We start from the raw sequence: 22045 nt of genomic DNA, 5'->3' as shown, positions 1-22045 counted from the left end.
TCATCTGCCATTTGGATGCCCAGTTTTCCAAGTTCCTAAGGTCTTCCTGCAATTTTTCACAGCCTATGTGTTTTTGACAGCTTTGGATAGTTTTGAGTTATCTGCAAATTTAATTACTCCATTTGTCATTCCAATGTCCAGATCATTTATAAATATGTTAACTAGTACAGCACCTTGTGACACTCTACTCTTTACCCTCCCCATTGAGAAAAACAACTATTTAACTCTACCTTCTGTTTTCTGTCCAATGACCAATTCCTAATCCACAAAAGAAAATTTCCTCCTTTCCCATGACTTTTAAATGTTATCTCGAGTCTCTCAAAAGGAACTTTGTCAAAGGTTTTCTGAACATCTAGATATACTACATTAGCTGGCTCACCTTTATCCATAATTTGGAAAAAGACTGACAGTAAAAAACAGACTGAAACCAATTTGCTTTGAAAAATATAATGTTCAGACATAACATTCTTTATAATTTTAGAGGACTGAAATGTGCCAGCTTGAGTAAAATATGTCTAGCGGTGGAAGGAGAGTGTGTTACTGAATATTTGAATATTTCCTTTGATACAATAGAAACATAGAAACAGAAACATGATGGCAGATAAAGGCCAAATGTCCCATCTAGTCTGCCCATCCACAGTAACCATTATCTCTTACTCTCTCCGAGAGATCCCACTTGCCTATCCCAGGCCCTCTTGAATTCAGACATAGTCTCTCTCTCCACCACCTTTTCTGGGAGACTGTTCCAAGCATCTACCACCCTTTCTGTAAAAAAGTATTTCCTCAGATTACTCTGGAGCCTATCACTTCTTAACTTCATCCTATGCCTTTTCATTGCAGTTTCCTTTCAAATGAAAGAGACTCGACTCATGCACATTTATATTACATAGGTATTTAAACGTCTCTCAAATAATAGCTCCTCCGTTGGTGGAGCTGTAACTCTGAACACCGTTGAAAAGATGAGAAGTCTGCATGATACCGGCGGAGTTGGCTAAGCAACAGCAAGTGTTCTGGTGTCAGAACTAAGTTATATCCTTTTGTTTTTCTACCATTCATCTGTTTTTGCCTTTAGAAAAATGGGCTTTTTTGAAAATTTAATTAAAAGTTAAAAATTAAAAAATATTTACTAATTATACTATTTTTACTATGCACAGAGTAGTGGGTTTTGTATTTCTCTAGATCCCTAAATTCCTTTTCGTGTGAGATTTTTGCCAATGACAAAAACAATGCTAGCTTAAAAATCATCAATGATTGCTACGTGATAAAGTATTTCTTGAGGCTTTTTCTCCACCTTTTTGGATTGAATGGAGGATCTAAGAAATTGAGTCCACTGCTGGTGAGTAAAATTTTTATATCTATTTATTTAAACGTCTCTATCATATACAGAGGCATCAATACCTCCTTTTTCCTACTGGCCATACCTCTCTCTATGCAACCTAGCATCATTCTAGCTTTCGCTGTCACCTTTTCAACCTGTTTGGCCACCTTAAGATCATTACATGTAATCACACTCAAGTCCCATTCTTCCATCGTGCACATAAGTTCTTCACCCCTAAACTGTTTCCTTGGGTTTTTGCACCCCAAATGCATGACCTTGAACTTCTTAGCATTAAATTTTAGCTGCCAAATTTCAGACCATTCTTCATACCATCTGGCGTGTCTACAGTACAATGAGTTATGAGGTCATAGTACCATTTTTGAAAGAATATGGAGTCTGTGCAAGTTGTGGATTGAGATTCTATCTATACAGAATTCAGACTTCACTCCCACATGGTTGATGTGTTGAATGATTTCATTTTATTTGTGTCAAATATATATACTGCCTACTACTATACTCCTAAAGAGGTAACAATAATTACATGACATAAATGATCACATAAACCTACAAAATATACCTCTCTTTAGGTCAATATGACCTAAGATTCTATATGATGCTATCAGTTATCATGGTAATTTTACTAGGTGACAAACTACCAGATTGGGGGAGGGGGAAGGGTTCTTTATTCATAGAAGTTCCTGATGGACTATATGTAGAAATGCTACTTTGACATACAACCCCAGGATTTAGCTTGCCCCCTGTTTCTGCCCCAAATATTTCTATCGAGATGCTACTATTCAGGTGCTATATATTGCTAAGTTATTTATTTATTTAAAAAATTTCTAACCCACCTAGACCTAAGTGGCTTACAAAAATACAAATATAATCAACATTTTCAATCAGGATCCTAACTCAATCAGGAGAATGCCTCCATATACAAAGTTGTTTTCAGTAGTTTCTTAAATTTTTGAATATCAGAGAGCAACCTCAGCTGTCCTGTCCATAATAACTGATATCATTGATAAGAATATAAGAATAGCCTTACTGGGTCAGACCAATGGTCCATCAAGCCCACTAGCCCATTCTCACGGTGGCCAATGAAGGTCACTAGTACCTGGCCAAAACTGAAAGAGTAGCAATATTCTATGCTACCAATCCAGGGCAAGCAGAGGCTTCCCCCATGTCTTAATAACAGACTATGAACTTTTCCTCCAGAAATTTGTCCAAACCTTTCTTATAACCAGCTATGCTATCCACTTTTACCACAACCTCTGGCAACGTGTTCCAGAGCTTAACTGTTCTGAGTGAAAAAATATTTCCTTCTATTGGTTTAAAAAATATTTCCCTGTAACTTCATCGAGTGTCCCCCATGTCTTTGTAATTTTTGATGGAGTGAAAAACCAGTCCACTTGTACCTGTTCTACTCCACTCAGGATTTTGTAGACTTCAATCATATCTCCCCTCAGCTGTCTCTTTTCCAAGCTGAAGAGCCCTAACCTTTTTAGTCTTTCCTCATACGAGAGGAGTTCCATCCCCTTTATCATCTTGGTCACTGTTCTTTGAACCTTTTCTAGTGGCGCTATGTCTTTGTTGAGATAAGAATACCAATTGAATGCAATATTCCAGGTGAGGTCATACCATGGAGCGATACAGAGGCATTATAATATCGTTAGTCTTGTTAACCATCCCTTTTTTTAGTAATTCCTTTTATTGCATATGTGGATTATATTGATGTGATACATTCTACTGACTGAATAAAATCCTGCATCATGGACATTATTTCTGCAGTTCTCCTTTGCTGTTTTTGGTTGCAACCTTTTTCCTGTGGAATTGTTGGGTTCTCTTTTGGTATATCAGCCATTTTCTTTGCCATTTCTAAATGTTGAAATGTAGATCATTTCATAATGTTCTAATGTTGGTATGCTTTAGCAAACTATTAATAGAATTTTCCCAAACCATCCAACATGACAAAAAAAGCAATGGTTAAATCTAGGGGTCGTTTTATTAAGGTGCGCTAACCAATTTACTGCGTGCTAAAGATTAGCGCACGCTAAATGGTAAGGCTCCCTTAGAATGTAACGCCTTAATAAAAAGAACCTCTAGATATCCACGCAATAGAATAAGGATCACATTAATTGTTCTGGAAGTTGTGAGAATTAGTCTTGATTAGTTATTGGAATATAGTTTAATCATATTCCACATGAATCCACAGTGTAACACCTACTGAATTTCTTTACAGTACACAATGTTCTCATTGATTTGCCATATGTATTAATTAGAATAAATTTGCATTCATAGATGCCACACTACATAGAATAAACAAGTTATAGGAGATGGTGCCAAATATTATTCTTGGACTATTTACCATAAGACAAAATACATTTTGGGCAAGAAATTTAACTCTGTGGCCTCCTTTTACAAAGGTGCGCTAGCTATAGCATGCGCTACCCGAAAAACTACCGCCTGTTCAAGAGGAGGCGGTAGCGGCTAGCGTGGAGGGCATTTTAGTGCGTGCTAAGCATGCACTAAAACCGCTAGCGTGCCTTTGTAAAAGGACCCCTATGTTTATCATCTTTATGTATAGATAAAGGTAAGCTTTCTGTTATAATTATTATCTTGAAGAACCCTCAGGAGTTAATCACAATATCAGAATTTGAGTATGTAACAATAAAGATGCCAATTAAAAAATTAAATTCATGAGAATTAAAAAAAAATAATAATAATTAACCATGACAACATCATTGTAGCTCAGTGACAATTAATGGGCACTGTCATGTAAAAGACCTTGGTGCAGATCTCAGAGCCAGCTTCTGCTTCCTGGGCTGGCCAGGGCTAAGGATGCTATAGAGGAAGTATTCATAGGTTTTAGAGAGTGAGAATCCCGGATACATAACAGTCTGGTTACTGTACTGGTGCTTTGGAGAAAAGACGGGAGAGGGGAGATATGATAGAGAGGTTTAAATACCTACGTAATATAAATGTGCATGAGTCGCGTCTCTTTCATTTGAAAGGAAACTCTGCAATGAGAGGGCATAGGATGAAGTTAAGAGGTGATAGGCTCCGGAGTAATCTAAGGAAATACTTTTTTACAGAAAGAGTGGTAGATGCTTGGCACAGTCTCCTGGAAGAAGTGGTGGAGACAAAGACTGTGTCTGAACTCAAGAGGGCCTGGGATAGGCACGTGGGATCTCTCGGAGATAGAAAGAGATAATGGTTACTGCTGATGGGCAGACTAGATGGGCCATTTGGCCTTTATATGACATCATGTTTCTATGTTTCTATGGTTCAAGAGGGAACTACAGTTAAAGGCCCTGAATGAGGATTATTACACCAATAACTGGAATTTCCATGCAGTATTATAGAATTAGGTAGATCCACAGTCCACACCTAATTTAGACATGAGGATTTACACCAGGTCCATTACTTGGTGGATTCATCTGATGTGACTAAAATCAGTACAAGCCACACACTACTGAATAATAATCAAGTAAAAGCAAACTGATACAAAATCTTCTTATGAATATTATTTGTGACACCTGTAAAATAAAAAGAAATAACGGATAATTACTGTATACCTACTTTTGTCCTACCCTGCGTTAGTCAAGATTTTTGCACATATTTTATAGTCTACATATATAGCGAAATAAATCTATAATTTTGTATATAATTGGGGGTCTTTATATGATTTAGAAATAACTGTTATAATAGCATCATTAAAGGTGTTGTTATAGTTATCAGTATTTTCTAGAAAAGAAACAAGGGATTGTAAATGCAGTATATAGTCTGATTTAAATATTTTATAAAATTCTTTGAGTGCAACAGTGTGGTGGCCATGTTAGTTCACTCTTCAAGATAATATGTAGAAACTAGTGTTTAAGCCCGTTAGATTAACGGGTGCTAGATGACCGCTTCTCCTGCTTTTGAACCTGGGCATGGGCAGAGGCAGAGCCGGGGTGGGAGGGAGTGACGGTGGGAGAGCAATTTCAAAGCCTCGGCAGCGGCGGCTCCTTGACCAATCCGTGCTTACAACGGCCCCACACTCGCGGTCTGGCTGGCTCCCCCACCAAAGCCCTTTTGCAGCGGCAGCCCCTCCCGCATCCGTCCCCACGTCCCAAGCCTCTCCAAAGGCCGGCTCCCACGAAAATGGTACCCCTCTGTCCAAAGCCGCAGCGGCAGCCACCCTCAAGACACATTTCAAATCTGACATATTGTAATCACAAAACAGAAAATAACAGGCTATGGTTGGCTTTTGATAACTCGCTTGCCAGGGCCCCTTCTTTCTTCTTCCCTCCCTCCATCCCTGCAGCTGAAGACAGGCACCTCCCCCCAGTGGTCTGAGACAGGAGGGAGCAGTTAGGAGAGGGTCTGAGGGCAAAGAGGGGCTCAACAGCGCACCACCACCTTTCCTTCCCTCCCTCCATCAGGTGCAGTGCAGGTTCACCAATGTTAAAAAGAGCCACGTCGAAATCGGAGCCCTGCCACTGCCGTAGCACTTTCCCCTCTTCCTTGGTCCCGCCCCTTCTCTGACATATGGGACCGCAGCAGAGGGAACGTGTTACGGTGGCGGCAGGACTCCAATTTCAAAGCAGCTCCTTTTAACATAGGCGGAGCTGAACTGTACCTGATGGAGGAAGGGAAGGAACGGTGGGGCAAATTTCGGCAATGGCAGGAATTGTTTGGCGGGCCAAGCACCATGAAACTTTGTTTCTTTAGGCTCGCGACTAGGTAGGGGGACAACAATGGCGCTTATGCTCAAGCCCCCACCGCAGCTCCTCTCTCGATCCTGGTGCGGTTCGAGAGAGGAGTCGTGGCGGCGGCTTGAGCATAAGCGTGATTGTTGTCCCCCTACCTAGCCGCAAGGCTGCGGCGGCCTTCCTCACCCAGCTCTTATGGCTGGCGGCCGGCGAACCCTAATGCTGACATTGAATCCAAGTAAACAACCAGGGCTGCCTAAAGAAACATGGTAATCATATTCTGTCCTGAAAGCCTCCGCCGCAGCTCCTCTCTCGATCCTGCTGCAGTTCAAGAGAGGAGCCGTGGCGGCAGCTAGAGCATAGTGCACAGTGAGAGCCAGGGGCGTGCATGCGCACTCGTGTTTCCGCGACGGATCAGGGAACACGACTTTTGAGTGCGCATGCGCGGCCTAGCATTTTATTATATTAGATAACACAAAAACAAAGAAAAAATAATACCATTTTATTGGACTAACTTACACCCCCCCTCCCCTTTTATAAAACTGTAGTGTGACTTTTAGTGCCAGCCATGGCGGTAACAGCGCTGGAGCTGTTACCACTGTGGCTGGCGCTAAAAAACACGTTACAGTTTTATAAAAGGGGGGTTATTGTAGTTTATCATTAGCTTCAAAAGCTAATCTTAAACTACATTAACCCCCCCCCCCCACACACACACACACTTTTACAAAACCGAATTAGGATTTTTTAAAATCACCGGTCTTGGTGGTATTAGCTCTGATGCTCATAGGAATTCTATGAGGGTCAGAGCTAATACCGCTGCACCTGGTGATAAAAAAAAGTCTAATACAGCTTCATAAAAGGGGGGGAGGGGAAAGTTAGTCCAATAAAAAAACATTAATTTTTCCATTATGTTTTTGTTTTATTTCTACACTAGTGTTTAAGCCCGTTAGATTAACGGGTGCTAGATGTCTCCTGCTTTTGAACCTGGGCAGGGGCAGAGGCAGAGCCGGGGCGGGAGGGAGTGATGGTGGGAGAGCAATTTCAAAGCTTCAGCAGCGGCGGCTCCTTGACCAATCCGCGCTTACAACGTCCCCACACTTGTGGTCTGGCTGGCTCCCCCACCAAAGCCCTTCGCAGCGGCAGCCCCTCCCACATCCGTCCCCGTGTCCCAAGCCTCTCCGAAGGCCGGCTCCCACAAAAATGGTACCCCTCTGTCCAAAGTCGCGGCGGAAACCTCCCTCAAGACACATTTCAAATCTGACATATTGTAATCACAAAACAGAAAATAAAATTATTTTTCTTACCTTTTGTTGTCTGGTCATTATTCATATCATGTAGGGGTCCCAGGCTATGGTTGGCTTTTGATAACTCGCTTGCCAGGGCCCCTTCTTTCTTCTTCCCTCCCTCCATCCCTGCAGCTGAAGACAGGCACCTCCCCCCAGTGGTCTGAGACAGGAGGGAGCAGTTAGGAGAGGGTCTGAGGGCAAAGAGGGGCTCAACAGCACACAACCACCTTTCCTTCCCTCCCTCCATCAGGTGCTCCAGTGGTCTGAGACAGGAGGGAGCAGTTAGGAAAGGGTCTAAGGCTAAAGAGGGGGCTCAACAGCGCCCAACCACCTTTCCTTCCCTCCCTCCATCAGGTGCAGTGAATCCACCAATGTTAAAAGGAGCCGCATCGAAATCGGAGGCCTGCCACTGCTGTAGCACGTTCCCCTCTGCCTTGGTCCCGCCCCTTCTCTGACATATGGGACCGCGGCAGAGGGAATGTGTTACAGTGGCGGCAGGGCTCCAATTTCAAAGCAGCTCCTTTTAACATAGGCGGAGGTGAACTGTACCTGATGGAGAAAGGGAAGGAACGGTGGGCCAAATTTTGGCAACGGCAGGAATTGTTTTGCGGGCCAAGCACCGTGAAACTTTGTTTCTTTAGGCAGCCCCAGTTGTTTACTTGGATTCAATGTGAGCCGGGTGTGGAAGGCCGCCGCAGCCTCGCGGCTAGGTAGGGGGACAACAATGGCGCTTATGCTCAAGCCCCCGCCGCAGCTCCTCTCTCGATCCTGGTGCGGTTCGAGAGGGGAGTCGTGGTGGTGGCTTGAACATAAGCGCGATTGTTGTCCCCCTACCTAGCTGCGAGGCTGCGGCGGGGTTTCCATGGCAACCCGATCGCGGATCTCAGTGTAGGGCCGGGTCTGGCGGCGCCGTGTAGTGCGGAAGCGGGAGGCGGGACCTCAGCACATCGCCGCCAGCCCCCAGGAGCTCGAGGCCGGCTGCGGACATGCCTGGCGTGGCATGGTGCAGGAGGAACAGTGATCGGTGGAGAGCAGGTGATGACAGTGATAGGTGGCGCGAGGTGGAGAGTAGGTGATGACGTAAAACGTGCGCATGCGCACTCGTGTTTTCGCGACGGATCAGGGAACACGTTTTTTTTAGTGCGCATGCGCGGCCTAGCATTTTATTATATTAGATAGATAGATAGATTCTTCTAGTCTAAGTTTCTGTGTTTCTATAGCCGTTTAATGTTGGCTATAGATGGCACATGATTTAATGGCCTTTGCTCTAGCCCAGATGGCTGCTGACTGTCCCAATTGGATGGTTCTACCTGATTTAGAACTTTTATCAGTTTTGGCATTTGAAGCTGCCAGAGTATTGGGATTCATTATCCTTTGCTGGTTCTATGTTTTGCTTAGCTTGCGCGAGATCTATGGCCTTCTTTCTTTCTTGGCCAAACTATCTAGATACATTACATTAAAATACATTTCTAGACCACAGTACTTTCCAGATCGATGTGGTTTACATCATCAAGAGACTGTACATCACAGTGAAATACAAGAGAAATATCATCTTCCTTAGGTACTGAAAATACTCTTCAGATTTCTGTTGGTATTTTTTATAAGCAGCTTGTAACTGTTTGGTTTCGCCTTCCTTGGAAGCCTCAAATATTTCTTATTCTACTTTAATCCACAGCCTGTTTAAGAAAAGTAGGTTCATAATTTTCCTAGGCCATCTGTTAAATTTTGGGTTCTGGGCTTGTTAAAGTCTCTGTCCCTGCCAGGAGCAGTTCGTCATACTTGAGTTTATAAAATCCAATAGTTTCTGCCTTTGTGTACTGATAAACTTTTTTTTTCCTCTTGTTGCAGCTCATGGGTTGCTCCTGGCTTTGTGCCAAGAATAGCTATTTTGTTTGATGGGGGTTGGGTAAGGGGTGCCCACAATCTCTAAACATAGCCTTCGCCTTATTAATTACACTGGTCAACTAGCATTTTGCTACTGGTGTTCTGTCATCTGTACTTTAACAGGGGCCACATGCTGACTCTAAATCTGAAAACAGTTTTCGTCTATTACATCCTGCTTTTAAGTTGTGCATCAGTTTATATTTATATCATTTTTGTCATAACGCTACAATGAAGCGTCGGTATTTTACTGTTTCTGTAACACAATATTGCATTTTAGGACAGCTCATCGATCACATATACCAGTAATTTGAAAGTTTATGCTAAAAAGTGATTGCGCTGCTTTTTCTACCTGTGAATTTTTATATTTTGTTTGTTTTTATCTAAAATATTATAATTATTATGTACAGACGAGGTTGTGTTAACCATCATGATCATTTCTGTTATGTCTGCGGACAATTTCCTGCACAAGATGAGTGAAAGAATCTGTCCAGCAGACTTCAAAGTGCATACAAGCATTATTTTGGCTGTAAAGTTGGCGACCAAGATAAAGCATGGGCACCTCATGTCTGCTGCATTGTCTGCTATTCCGGATTAACACAGTGGCTGCATGGAAAACGGAAGATGCCTTTCGCTGTACTAATGGTGTGGTGTGAACCAACAAATCATCACTCAGACTGTTATTTTTGTATGACATAAATTGCTGGATTCACAATGAAAAATAAATCATAAATCAAAAATTGTGTATCCATGACTGCCCTTCAGCAATTAAACCCGTTCCTCATGACTCAGAGAATCCAGTTCCAATTCCTCCTTCCACATCTGCAGCACAATGTGCCAAAAGTTCAGATGAAGAATGTGCCTCTGCTGCTGTCGGGGAGTTGTATGAACCTGAAATGGATGAAAAACAACTCTCACCTGCTAACTCTAAGAAGATCTTAATGATTGACTTCTTCCCATCCAATTTTGATGATGCCAGCGATGAGCATGTGGAAAGATTTCATCAAGATATCAAGGTGATGGAAAGCAAATATCAGAGAAAGTTCAATCACAATATGATGGGAGACTATTGTTGGTTCTTGCAAAGAGAGACAAATGTACAGTACAAGCGTAAAAGCAAGTGTCTCCAACATTTCTGAACATGCTGACATCACTTTTTGTGAGTTAAGAGAGGTGTAAATATATGCTATATCCTTATTGTCTTCGTGTTTGTTTTCAGAGTAAACTCCTTAACACAAGTTTGGTGGGACACAGTTCATACTCGCAATATTGTGCCAATATGGCAAACTCTCTAAAAAAATCAGTAACATGCATTACAGAAACCTGACATGCTAGCTGAATTTCAATTACAGATATAAAATCAGTGTCTCTAAATTAAATAAGAACATTTCTTAAGTTCTCAGTAGCAAAGAAAAATTTTTGGGTTGTTGACCAGTGCTATTTATGCAGCTTTGGGCTGTTAAGCTTGTGTGAGGGACAAACTTCTAACTTGTAGAACTGAATACAAAACTTCACAGTCTTAAAAGTCCAGACTCAAACACCTTGAGCAATGGCTCAAAGAAATGCATTTCTAATATGAATTTCATTTGGCTATAAATGGTCAGATCAATTCATAATCTTCCTTGAAATATTACTTATTCTGATTTCTGGCTTGATCAGAGCTGAAGCTGTTCTCAGTTAATTACATATGCGGTGGCAAGAGTAATTGGAAGTATTCCTCGTAAGGAACATATAACTCCTTTGTTGGCCAAGTTACATTGGCTTCCAGTTTCTTGGAGAATTCAGTTCAAGATCCTGGTGTTAAGACCATACAGCGGGGCCCCAAAGTCCCTCCTTGAGGGCCGAATCCAGTCGAGTTTTCAGGATTTCCCCAATGAATATGCATGAGATCTATTTGCATGCACTGCTTTCAATGCATATTCATTGGGGAAATCCTGAAAATCCGACTGGATTCGGCCCTCAAGGAGGGACTTTGGGGACCCCTGCCATACAGCATGTATTGCTGAAAGCAATCGCTAACTCAGTAGTACCATATATGCCCACCACTACACTATGGTCTGAGTCACAGCATTTGTTGGAAGTCCCTTTGTTGTGGTCTATTGTTAAATCCTCAATTCACGCTAGGGTCTTTAGTGTAGTAGGTCCACATATGTGGAATGTACTACCTGATATTAGTCAGACTTCAGTGTTTCTATTTTTTCATAAGTCTTTGAAGGCTTATGTTTTTTCAGGAAGCTTTTGGAAATATATGAAGGGGGAGATTGTGGTTTATGTATTTAAAATTGTAGTTTTGTTTTGGATTTTTTTCCCTCTTTTACTAAGGTGTGCTAACCGATTAGCGCACGTTAATCGAATTAGTGTGCGCTAAACACTAACACGTCCATAGACTAACATATACGTGTTAGCATTTAATGTGCTAAATCGATTAGCAAACGCTAATCGGTTAGCACACCTTAGTAAAAGAGGACCATAGTCTTATTTTAATGATTGTGCTTTGTTTGGAGAATAAAGTTATTTTATGTTGTCTATTAATTCATTTGTGTGTATATTGTAACCCGCATTGATTTTTGTGATATGCGGGATATAAATATTTTAAATAAAAATAAATACATAAATATGTATTAGACTCACAGACACATTCTAATTTTCCAAACAGATCTGCAGTACTTTGAACTTGGGCACCTCTGCTATTCACACATGTGATTCTTTAAGAATGTCCACTGTAGTCTTCATAAATCTTATTGCATACCTGCAGTATCCAAAAATCTATTATGCTAGCCACACATTAAAGCTGTATTTTCTTTCCAACAAAAAATATATATTCTAGCTGGAATCTGCATGCATTAACTGAAGCGTATAGAATCCAAATCTTTGGATTTTACTGACCAGAATAAAATCTTTTCACTATTATGACTCTCCCTCAGGATATCATTATCTAAACCCTTTCTGCACTGAAGTCTCAGAGCATTATCAGATGGACTCTCAATTTTTTAAGCAAATCTTTACTACGAACTTAAAACAAAAGACAATAAACTCATAGTTTATTGCTTGCACAGAACCGTAGCTCTTGCCAAGGTCCACCCTCAACCAGTGCTGAAACGTAACATAGAGATCTAGTTACTGTTCAGAGAGAGAAAAAGAGCAGTAGAGAATAACACAGAGGCTACCAGATCAGTGCTAGAGTATCAGCAATCACTAGAAAGCATCCCACAATGCACAGGGGGAGCTGAAGGACTCAAAAAGACACAGTTGCAGTAACCTGCTACAGACAGTGCATATATGTTAAAGGCAATATTAAACACACACTTCATTCAACATAAACAACCTGTTCCCATGAATTTGGGGACAGAACATGCAGCCAGTTATACAGTGCTCTCAATCTCACTGTAGAAAGTCAAGTCTGTACCTTTAACTCTTTCTTAAAACCCACAAATTCTAATCTGTGCCCTTATCTTCAATTGCCAACTCTAGACTCCATCCCTTCTGCCTTGCTGAGCCGTATGCTTGGAAGAAGCTGCCAGAACCCCTACGGCAGGCTCCGCCTCTGATCCAATTAAAAGCCCACCTCTTTGAGAGTGCTTTCGACTCCTAACTCCTCTCACCTTGGGCTCTGCATCCCCCAACCCTATACGTCATGTCTGTCTGTCTAAGTTAGATTGTAAGCTCTTCCGAGAAGGGACCATCTATAAATGTCACAATGTACAGTGCTGTGTACGCCTTTCAGTGCTATGTAAAAGTGATTGCTAATAGTAATAGTAATAGTAGTTGCCTAGGATTATTAAGACATAAGACTTATTCTGAAAGGAAATAGAAGTACATGGAAAATAAAGTACAATTCTTATCATCAGGGCCTGTACTCGAGGGCTCAGAGCCCAAAACTCTTGGCAATGCCTCTAGACTGTATGCATTTTCTTGTTGTGAACCGCTTCGAACTTCTGGTATAGCGGTATATAAGAAATAAATTATTATTATTACTATTATTAGGTATTCCTTTGAAGGAGTCTGGGACTGGTTTTCCTAAGTGTTGAACTAAGTTTTCTCTTTAATAAAATGCTGAATTATGTTTAGCTGCAGACCTAACTTATCTCATGTTCTAGCCTGCCTGCACTGGGTGTTTTAGCTTGGGCATTCAAGCTTCTTATGGCTATCTCAGCATACGATATTGTATTCCGCCCTCCTGGACATGTAATAGAAAGACTGCAGGGCTTAGATAAATGACCTGCTAGTGTGAGCTTAGGACCAATGATTGCTAAGAAAAGTAACACGTGAAAAGTTTTTTCTAGAATTCAGTTGTATAGGCAGAAGAATGTATAAATATCTCTGAAACTTCCTGGTTTCGGGACTTCTGAAGCCAGTTTGGGGCTCAGGGGTCCGCATATGCCGAATAAACATCTGTGCTTTCTTCAAGTCTCTAAGTTTTGTGGCTGCCCAAAGTGACCTTTCACCTTGATAAATCAGGAAAAATCTTAAACCCACCCCCCACCCTTTTACAAAGCTGGCAACAACACTGAAATGCATTAATTCTCAATGGACTTTTGTGCGATTACCTTGGGCTGCCAAGGTAATCAGCTTGGAACCAGGAACTCTTGATCCATATAATGAAAATATAATTTTAGGATAGTATCCCTGTCTGGCTTTAAAGCAAACGTCACTATAAGTGTAGTCCTTTGAGTTACAAGGTCTAATGAGGATGATTCTAAAAAATCCATCATATTTACTTCTTGGAGATCAGTTCCATCTTTATTTCCTAGATTTGCTTATTACCTACCAGGCTACCTTTTTGATTGGTCATCCTGGTCAGGTCTTGCCTTACCTGGGCTGGGCAGAGCAGGAGTATAACTGCACTATGGGCTCCTTTTACGAAGGCACGTTAGGGCCTTAATGTGCGGAACAGCGCACGCTATATTACCACACGCGCTAGTCACTACCACCTCTTTTTGAGCAGGCGGTAGACTTTTGGCTAGCGCGCGCTAATCCGGTGCGTGTGTTAAAACCACTAGCGCACCTTCGTAAAAGGAGCCCTATGCTTTGGTAATTTTTTATTATTATTATTTAAGAGGGGAGCTTCTTTTCTTGCTTTCCTTTTCTTTGGCTTTTTACTCTCTGTGCACTGAGGAGATACAGCTGAGAGTCTCTGTAGGCCAGATCCTTCGTTGACCCCTCTCCATGCATGATAGGTTACAGACTGCCATGAATCCCGCTCATTTGTAACCAGAAGATGTGTGAGCTGATTATTCTGCTGGTATCGTATTACAGGTATCTATCGTATCCTATTTCCTGGGTAAATGTGTGCGTTTGTAGTCTATGCACATTTGTCATCTGAAAATACAAAAGAGCTCACAAGGTATAATCTAGATCAGTGTTCTTCAACCTTTTTACACCTATGGACCGATGGAAATAAAATAATTATTTCGTGGACCGGCAAACTAATAAGATTGAAATTTTTAAAAACCCCATTGCCACCCTGTCCCCGCGAGCTCGGTCCCGTTAACCATCTGATCCCATCCGCACAAACCTCAAATAGTTATGATTTTATATTGAACATATTTTATTAAAGTATAAAGAGAAACAATATTCTGTACAATTGTCATTTTATAAATATAAATAATACAGGGCAAAGATCAACAAAACCCCCGTCTCCCCTCCCCTTCACATATATCCCCTCTACTATCAAGAAAACTGAATAAGCCAAATTATTACAAAATGCTACACAAATATCATGCTAACAGAATACCATAGTCACACATGGCAGGAATGGTGTTAAGGGGAGTGCAACTAGGGCAACTGCCTCCTGGTCAGAGAGAGCCCTAAGGTAGCTGGAAGCTAAAGACGCACTGCCTGGGCTTTGCACTCCCCAGTTATGTCTAACATCAGCTCTAGCAGGATACATATTTTAAATCTGATATATTCTAATCACAAGATAGAAATAAAATTATTTTTTTCTACCTTTTGTCGTCTCTGGTTTCTGCTTTCATTGTCTTTTCACTCTCTTCCATCCAACGTCTGCCCTCTGTCTCTTCAATCCAGCATCTGCCTCTTCCATCCACTGTCTGCCCTCTACCCCTCCCCCTCCCATATGGTATCTGCGTTCTTTCTATGCCCCTCTCTCCTACACCAGATCTAGCATCTTTGTCCCTCTTTCCTTATTTTTCATCTGACCCCCCTTCCCAGCATCAATCTCTCTCTACCTTGTCATTCCTCTGTCTCTCCCCCTTTCACTCATCTGATCTCTCCATTCCATCCTGACTCCTTCCTCTCCTCTAATCTCCCTGTTTCCTTCCAATGTTCCTCCTCCCCTGTCCAGCAGTACCTTCTCCCTTTCTTCATCCCCTTATCCAACAGTAACTCTCTTCCCTTTCCCTTCTCCCCTGCCAGCAGTAGCCCCTTCCCCTCCCTTGTCCAGGAGCACCCCTACTCCCTTCCCTCCTTCCCTCTCCAGTAAATGTTTCCTCTTTGTAGGCTAGCGGCAGCTCTGTGTGCTTTTAACTTCGGCACACAGCTGCCCCTAGGCAGTATTTTAGCGCGGTTTCATGAGGCAGCCTCGGGGCCTTTGGTAGGCCGGCCCGTTTCAATGATGCAATGTGGGCCGGCCTACCAAAGGCCCCGAGGCTGCTTCATGAAACCGCGCTAAAATACTGCCTAGGAGCAGCTGTGTGCCAAAGTTAAAAGCACACAGACCTGCCGCTGCTTTTCTGGGGGTGCGGAGACATACGCGGCAGGAGTCGGTGGTGGCAGGCATAGCGACAGCAACAGGAAGTTGCACGTCAGCTGACGCCAGCACCTTTTGCTGCGGCGGGGTCTGAATCCTTCATGGACCGGCAAGATTTTTTTGTGGACCGGCAGTTGAAGAACTGTGATCTAGATTACCGATATACAGTATAAACATGTTTGTGCTGACATATACACATTTATGTTGTGGGTTTCCCAACATTGTCACAGAGTTCGATTTCCCTTGTCAATTTGGCATTGGATTTTTTTTTGGGGGGGGGCAAAGACTGCTGTGGGATCAAAGGGGCAACCTTCCCTAATCGTTATAGTGGACTGCTGCTCAACTTCAACTGTTTGTGGTTTAAAAAAGAAGCAGATCAGTTAGAAGAATCTTTTAAACTGATATTTATTATGGAACTATGCTTAAAATCAAAATGGACTTTTTTCGCCTACTCCAGGGGCTGCATCAGGGGCTATAAGAACTGTTAACAGATACTGTATATAAAAAACATGGTTAATGTAAAATCATAAGAGCTCGAAAGATACAAACCATTAATTGCATAAATGAATATATTACAAAAACCCAAACAGTTAAGAGCACCAACAGTCAAATATAAAACATAGGGAGTATGTAGTGCAGTGGTTAGAGCTATAGCTTTAGTACCCTGAGGTTGTGGGTTCAAATCCCACACTGTTCCTTGTGACCCTGGGCAAGTCACTTAATCCCCATTGCCCCAGGTACATTAGATAGCGTGGGAGCCTGCCAGGACCAGTTAGGGAAAAATGCTTGAGTACATGAATAATTTGTAATCCACAAAGGATATGTGGAATATAAATTATTTTTTTTTTAAATAGGGACAGCAATATTAAAAAAGAAATATCAATAAAAGGAGGTAGAATAATCAATACATACCTGATTGGAGTATGAATATGAGCTAAGTGATAGATTTTATAAAATAAATAATACTTTAGAAATGGCAGTAATAGCCTTGCTAATAAAAACAGGCAGTCCCCAAGTTACAGACACCCAACTTAAGTACGACTCGTACTTAAGGACACAGTCGCAGCTTCATTTGATGTCACTGAGGAGTATTTCCAGTGGCATAGACTCCTACATTTCTCCTGCAACAGATTCAGGAACAATGCATGGCCACAACACCCTCTTCTATTAAACTGCGCTAGCAGTTTCTAGCGCGGGGAGCCGCGCTGAATGGACCACGCTACTCCCGACGCTCATAGGAACTCTATGAGCGTCGGGAGCAGCGAAGGCCATTCAGTGCGGCTCCCCGCGCTAGAAACTGCTAGCTCAGTTTAATAGAAGAGGCCCCATGAACAGTGTGTAGTTGTGCATGCTGTACCTTAGAGGGAACACTGGTAGGGGCAGTTGGCCCTTTTGTCAGCTGGAACTGGGGTTAAGCAGCAAGAATCTTAAAATCTACAAGTTCTGAGTTACATACTAATCTGACATAAGAATACCTTAAAAAACGTAACTTGTTCTTAACCTGGGACTTCCTGTAGTGTATTCACTATGAAACAGCAACACTAGATAAAAAGAAGTGATGTATTCACCTGCCCTGTTGTTTTTTATGCAACTGTTTTCCAATCCTATATCCTTGGTAGTAGCTGTAACTACCAATATTGATCTCTTAGGTATAGGGATTTGGACTTGTATACCACCTTTTTGTAGTTTACAACGACACTCAAAGTGGTTTACAAATAGGTACTTCAAGCATTTTCCCTATCTGTCCCAGTGAGCTCACAATTTATCTAATGTACCTGGGACAATGAAGAATTAAGTGATATGGCCAACGTCACAAAGAGCATCATGGGGTTTGAACCGACAACCTCAGGGTGCTGAGGCTGTAGCTCTAACCACTATACACACTATCACTTTCAAAAAGGTATGCTGAATGCAGTGAGAAAAACTCCACAAGAGCCCAAAACGTATTCAGGGAAAGGAAAGTATGAGTTAATTGAAATGTGAGAAGGAGGAAAACGCCTCAGAAAATGCAGCGCAAGCCAGCCACACCAGCGGCTTAAGGCCTGCCTGGACAAAACCTCATGGGCATTAAAAAAACCTCCTTTTCAACACATTAAAAATGACTCTGTGCAATGCAGTGAAAAAAAAGATAAAAGTTCCAGATAATAGTAAAAAAAACTACTTATCTCAAATTGAAGGATTGGCACACCAGCCACACTCTGCTTCTAGGCCATACATGCTTAGTCCTCTGCTGAAATGAGGAGGAATAAACATCTATCAACTTGCCATACCCATGCACACAAAAGCATGGCCAGATCATGCCCCCTTGACGTTACATCACTTGGGTTTGATGCATGCATATCCTGGTTTTGTAAAACAGCACCTAAACTTAGGCATTGAAAGGCGCACTGCTGGTGCCTAAGTAATTGAAAAATGCCATTAAAAAATAGCAAGGTTTAAGTGCCTACCGATGCCTAAATAAAAGGTACCGGAATAGTGACTAGGTAGTCGCTTTAGGCCGTGGAATGCCAAAGTAAGCTTGGCCAATGTCGGAAGTGACATTAGGCAGGCTAAAGTGGATACCTAGTCGTGATGATACCAAGATAGGCAGTTGAAATGTAGGCCTAGAAACCCCTGGCCTACATTTCAACTGCCTATCTATGCCACAGTTGCCATAAGCCGATCGTGGCAGGGGAATTTATCCACGATTAGCTGAGCTAGCAGGAGTCCATGAAGCCATGGCTTTGAGGAGTCCTGCTTGCTCAGATGACCAGAGAAAGGGGGGGGGGGGGGGGGAAATTCCCTGCCATGATCAGCTAAGCCCTCTGAGGTGACAGAGGCCCACCCCTCTTGCCTGACACCCCCCCACACTCCTCTCCCCAAATCAGTAGGAGAGATGCCCACTCCCTCTTGCCTCAGAACACCCCTCGAACACCCCACCCTGACATCCCTGACACCCTACCCTGACATCCCCAAACCCCCTGATACCCCAGCCCAACACCTCCAAACCCACAACACTCCACCGAGACACCCTGAACCCCATACCTTAAATGAAAATCTGGCAGGAGGAATGCCCACTCCCTCCTGCTGGCAAGCCTGCCTCTTCAAAATGGTGGGCCTTCCCCTTCCCGGTGCATCCTGGGATGTCGGGGAGGGGTGTCAGAGAGTTTGGAGAGTGTCCGGGTGAAATGTCAGGGGTTTTGGGGTGGAATGTTGGGAGCTGTGGCTTCGGGGAGTCCTACTGGCTCAGCTGATCAGGGATAAATTCCCCTGCTGTGATCAGCTTATAGCAGCTGTAAACTGGCTTTTGGATCCCACAGCATAGATAGGCAGCTGAAATGTAGGCCCAGGTTTTCCGGGTCTACATTTCAGCTGCCTATCTTAGCTGTTAAGGTGCGATTCTGTAACCGGTGTTGTCACATGATTGACACGCAATCAGCAGCCGCTTTGAAGATGGCCACCAACATGCGCTCCAGTTACAGAATCTGGGGGCTAGGGTTTTGCATCAAATGTGAATAGGACTTGTAAAATGAGAGCCTTAACATAAGCTTATCTTTTTATGCTTTGTGTTAATTTTTTAAAATATTTTTTGATTAAAAAAAAATATATTTTTTTTTGGAGTGCCCAGGCAGATTTAGTAGGACATCAGGCTGCCCAGTGGTATAAATTAATTTCTAAATTTTTGAATAAAAAGCCAAAAAATAGTCATAGAGACATTTGGAGCATCGAGATAAAACAGTATATTTCTGTATCTTGTTGGCCACGAATTTGGTCTTGGAGGTTGAAGTGTACAAGGTCAGCATCTATGAGACAAACTTGGTGATTTTTATTGCATAGGATTTTTTTAGACCTCAGTTCGTTTACAAAAGTTAGATAATTCCAGGTCTAATAGATGTTGGCATTATGATATAGGGACTTTGGATCATCTGTTATATTATTGTCCTTTGATACTTAATTTCTGGAAATCAATTTGGAGACAAATTAATCTTATTCCTGATTCAGCAATTCCCCTAACATATGAAGCCATAATCTGTGGTACACTTTTACATGTTAAGCCTTCTTTGGATAAATATAAAAGTCAACTTTTTATGATAATGAAGGGAATAGCTATCCAGTTGATTACACATAATTGGAAGAGGTATGACAGACTAAATTACACGTTTTGATGGACAAATGTTTGTACCATGTATAAATATGAAAAAATGAATGCAGAGTGTTTGGGGTTTAGCAGTACATTTAATAGAATGTGGAGTCCATTGACTATATTTGTTACATCATAATAATTGCAATGTATTTATTTATTTTTTAGGTTGGTAGAATTCCTTACACATCCAGGGGGGGGGGGGGGGGGAGGGAAATATATTTTGTTTATTAAAATACTTAATTATAATATTATAATTACATAATTTGTCTTATTGTAGTAATTTGGTAAGGGGGGAGAAAATGATTGTTCTAAGTATAAATTGTATGTTTAATAATGCGTTTTATGAAATATTTATGTTCAGATATTTGTATTTCACTGTCAAAGTTTAAAAATCAATAAAGATTTATAAAAAAAATATGTATATATATTTTTTTATTATTTTAAATAATTACATTACATTACAGATTTCTATTCCGCCATTACCTTGCGGTTCAAGGCGGATTACAAAAGAGTTATAGAAGGTGAGTTACAAAAGAAGAACACTGGTCATTTCTAGTGAAGGTAAAGAGTAGATCAGGTAGTATCAGTGAGTCAGGAAGAAGGTGGGAAGAGGAAGATATTCGTGGTGTTAAGACTTTTTTCTGAATGAATTTTAGATTTTATGAACCTCTATTATTTGGTTAATTATGTAATATATAAAATACATTTGAAACTTTGAATATGTATATTACCAGGAAATCTTTCTTTAAACTAGATTTGAAGCATTTCCAAAACATACAACCAATGAGAAAAAGAATTATTTTAATCAGACCTATTTTCTCACTAACTGGAATAGGAAGTATATTCCATCCCTGCAAAGTATGTTTTACGTTAACAATATGAGGCACAATATTGCTTTTATAGAGTAGTGCAGTGACCACAATGAGATTTAATTTCCAAGTATTTAGAAGAATCTATCACCCACTGCAGTGGAAAAGACCTTCCCAATTGTCCTTGACTGCAGGCTTATTCAAATTCCAATGCAGTCCTGTAAGATTCAACTAAGTGAATTCCTCCATTAGGCAGGACAGTAAAGTCCTTGAGTCCACAGTATGAACTAAAATGTGAATCTGCAAAGACTGCTATTGTAAATATCTGGTCCAGTTACATAAGTAAGATTCAAAGTAGAAAAGTTAACATCGGCCCTGCCAACCGCGAGACTGAAATACCTTGTAACAAACGGCAACACGGGCAGCAATCTAGGCAGGCTACTTCACTTCTCCCGCCCAGGCGTTCCTTGGCCGCATCATTTATGATGTCATCAGCAACGCAGCATATGGAACGCCTCGGCAAGAGAAGGCAGCATGCCTGTCTAGATTTCTGCCAACATTGCCATTTGTTAAAAGGTATTTCAATCTTGCTGTTGGTGGGGGAGAGATGGAAGGGTCAGCAGGGGGGTTGCAGGATGGGAGGGGCAGGGGAAGCGCTGCTGTGGCTTATATTAAGACCTACCCCGAAAATCATGCTAGGGCTTATTTTTGGGATAGGTCTAATTTGGGGGGAAACAAGGTAGGTGGGTTGCTCTCTTTCTTAAAACGGGACATTTTGGCATCCCGAAACTGTGCTTGGGAACAACGGGACAGGCTACCTAAAAACAGGATGGTCCCGTTCAAAACAGAACGTATGGTCATGTTAGTTATACACAAAATAGCTAATAGAGGAACAATAATACTACTTCAAATACCTTTTAACCTTGAGTGGTGCTCAGAATCCAAGATGGAATGAAAAAACTCGATGTGGGGACAAACCCCTAAAGAGCTTCTTACAGAATCTATCATTGCACCATTATAAAGTAAAAGGTGATTCAAAGTGCTTATCAACGATATTCATAACTGTCATTAGTCCATATAGTGAAAAATATTGTCCAACTTCTAAATGGTTTCAAAATTGTGAATTCAAAAAAGACTTAGCTTGAAAGTTCAAACAGCGTTAGTCCAGCTAGGTTCTGATGCGTTTCGCCGCCCTGGCTTCCTCAGAGAACCCGCTAAGCTGCTA

The sequence above is a fragment of the Geotrypetes seraphini genome, chromosome 5 (genome assembly GCF_902459505.1).
Source record: "Geotrypetes seraphini chromosome 5, aGeoSer1.1, whole genome shotgun sequence".
Taxonomy (NCBI): Eukaryota; Metazoa; Chordata; class Amphibia; order Gymnophiona; family Dermophiidae; genus Geotrypetes; species Geotrypetes seraphini.
This window is presented reverse-complemented; position numbering follows the sequence as displayed.